Genomic DNA, 3,429 nt, shown 5'->3' on the forward strand with positions numbered 1-3,429 from the left:
TCACGTTTTACATTTTCATCACTTTACAAAAATCATGCATTTAATATCTTTTTCTTTTAAAAACAAGCATGCAACATCTTTTAACTTTATCGTTTCATATTAAATCATAAAATTCCATAACCTTGAAAATAAACATTTTAGCATATAAAAATCCTTAAACATTTAAAATAATCATAATAGCATATACAACAGCATTCAGAGCACTGCCATTGTAGAACCTGTAACTTAGACTACGTATAAGCCATGCATAATTTCTAGTATTTAAATTAAAATAATTTTATTTCATGAGTATTTAAATTCTTTTCTTCAAATTTATTTATTTTACGTAGTAGTTTAATTGTCACCTTTTCAGTTAAATAAGTGAGGCCGGACTGGAGATGGAGTATTGAGATAAGTTAATAAAGACTTATTTAAGAAGTGGTAATTTAGCATGTTAGTAAATATAATTTAAAAAGTTTGCATGCATGCAAGTTATTGAATTTCCTTGGCATTTTAATTAATTGTTTTAAAGCATTAAATGCATGTTTATTTCAGTAAATTGTGTTTAATTATTTTTATGTATTGTATGCATAATTCATGCATGTTAAAATTTATTTCATGAAATTTTAAAAGTTCACGCATTAGGGTTTCTCGGTGCATTTCACGTTCAATCGAGGATTGGAGACCGGAGAATTTAAGGAAAATTATTTTATTACACGATTTATTTTTATAAATTAATTTAAAGCATTTTTAAGTTTATTTTTCGAAAATGGGATTTTATTGGGTATTTTTACCCGCAGGACTTTATTTTTAACGGTACGCAAATTTTGTCCAATTGGGGGACTTTTTGAGGGTTCGGCTAATATTTTCAAAAGCTTTCCAACACGAAATATTTTTCGAGAGTGTGTTTGGACTTAATGGGCCTACTTTTAAGCTAAATAGACCCCAACCCATTTTAATATCTTTTAAAATCAAATTTAGGCCCATAATCTTTTGTTTAACTAATTAAATATTATGCTAAACCTAACCCTAAACCTAATTACCACTAAACAGCCGCCCACCCCCTCCACTCACAATCCTCCCCGTGAGCTGCATCAGCAAGGAGACGGTTTCATCTTGTCCTTTGAGATCAAGCCTTCCCCGTGTCTCGGCCGTGACTCTCCTACCATTTGTTCACACAAAAATCAGCAGGCACGCCATGTACCATTATTCTCGCATCACGCATGTCATATATACTGCTGTTATGTGTATTATTTTCTTGAGAAACTTTCGATCCAGCGTGCAGCATGAAGTATTCTTTGTTTTGTTCATAGCATGCGTCCCTTGTTTTTTTTTTCTCACGTTTTCTGTTATGTGGTGTAAGGGGCTGCTGTGTTGGGTTGTCAAGGGCATGTGCAGATCGAGAGTGAGGGTTGTAGGTGCAGGAGCGTGAAGTTGATCAGGTTTTGTTCGAAACAGTGAGGGCCATGTAGATCGGGACTTGGTGATAGTGGTTCGATCATTGGTTTCTTGTACACCAGTCGTGCAAGAGCCTCCTCCAGCCCTGGACCAGACCCTGGTGGGTCTGAGTCAGGGTCTGGAATGGCTCAAGCCATGCTGGAGAAAAGAAGACGGGCGATCGGGCAAGGGGGAGGTGAATTGGTCTCGGTAGTGAGCTTGCTGCGATTTCTTGGTTCCTAGCGGTTAGGAGTGTGCATGGGATCGATGGCTTGGTTCTGTGAGGTGCCTTAGGGTCGGGTCTAGGTCCTTAGCAGGTTGGCTCGTGGCTGGGAAGTCGGCTGGAGCTGAGGGCGTGAGTTTTGGGGAGAAAGGTATACACGAGGTGGTCAAATAGGATAGGACCGAGAGTTTTGGCAATTTTGGAAATTTCAGCCGTGGGTTGGAAGGCCTAATGACATGGTTTTAGGAACATTTTAGTGTTATTAAGATATGGTAAAAAAATTTGGGAAAAATTTGATTAAGTTTCGAGTCGATTCGGGTTAAAATCGGGACCCCGTTTCAAGATTTAAAACAAATTGGTTAAGTTATGAATTTGGCTCGATTTTACATCTAAGAATGCTTATAAATATGTTTTGGGACATTTTAAGGAGTTTGGTAAGTTTCGGGTCAATTTTAGAGGTCCAGGGTTGAAACGTTAATATTTGGGTTTCAAGGGGCAAAATGGTCATTTTGCACCCGGGGTGAGATTTTGGTCCTAGCAGCGCCCTGAGCACAAATCATGATACTTTTAAATGTTCATGCATCACATTTACGATTTTTATGCCATTATAATAATTATGGTGCATGTTTAGTTTAAAGGAATTAAGAGCTAAAAGTAAGAAAGTGAAGAGCACTCCGTCTCCACCGCGCCGCGTCGTTATATCGTTTGTTTTCTGTCAAAACAAACCAAGGCATGTTCATATCTTCTTTCACTCTTCAATCAAGTCATATAGGTATTTTTAAATATCGCAAGTACATGATTTTAATGCAAGAAAAATCGAAATTGTTCATATTCAATTATGTTACGTGCAAAAATATTCATTTTGAGATTTATGCGATATTGCTTGTGGTCACTTTACTATCATGCTTAAGTCCGGTCGCCAGTTACCGGCCCGGTCGCCAGTTACCGGTCAGTTCAGTTGTTTCACCCAGTATACTGTGGCAGTAGTCTGATCAGACATACATTATTAAGTCCGGTCGCCAGTTACCGGCCCGGTCGCCAGTTACCGGTCAGTTCAGTTCAGTTCAGTTCAGGGACCACTTGCGTAGACCATAATCTCACCAGAAAATTATTACAAGTTATTTCATTACAGGGCTCCAAGGAGCAAACATTTTCACTATGATATTTTCAGTTCAGTTATGCACGTACTATAATTACCATTGAAATGATATTTTACGTTACACCTCAGTACAGGAAATTTTCACTTGCATGCGACTTTATTATTTATTTACTTGTTATTTACGATATATGCATGCTGAGTCTTTAGGCTCACTAGACTTGATTGTTGTAGGTACTGATGATGTCGGGACCGAGGGCGGGGATCAGTGAGCCAGCTCGAGTCGGCAGTAGTGGGACCCGAGGACCTCATTTTCAGCATTTATTGTTGTTATCGCTCAAACATTTTTATCTACCGTTGGATAAACTTTTTACAGTTATTTTTACAACATTAATTTCTTCCGCTGCTATTTTTAAACATGATACGTTATTCAACAGTTTATTTTATGAACTGAATATTTTATTTAGTTTAAAAGAAAATTTTTAAATTTTCCGCAAATTTTCAAGCACGGATTTCTAGGCCCTTACAGCTGGTATCAGAGCAATGGTTTTGTATAGGGTTGCACTACTACTGACCTCGAGAAGCTCACGAAGTCACGTCTTCGGTTTGTAAGTTTTACATTTACGTGTTTTATTTAAAGCATGAATTATTTAACAGCATGTTTTCATGAATTATTTTACGTCCCGATTTTTTT

The sequence above is a fragment of the Primulina huaijiensis genome, chromosome 2, assembly GCF_012295235.1.
Source record: "Primulina huaijiensis isolate GDHJ02 chromosome 2, ASM1229523v2, whole genome shotgun sequence".
NCBI classification, from domain to species: Eukaryota; Viridiplantae; Streptophyta; class Magnoliopsida; order Lamiales; family Gesneriaceae; genus Primulina; species Primulina huaijiensis.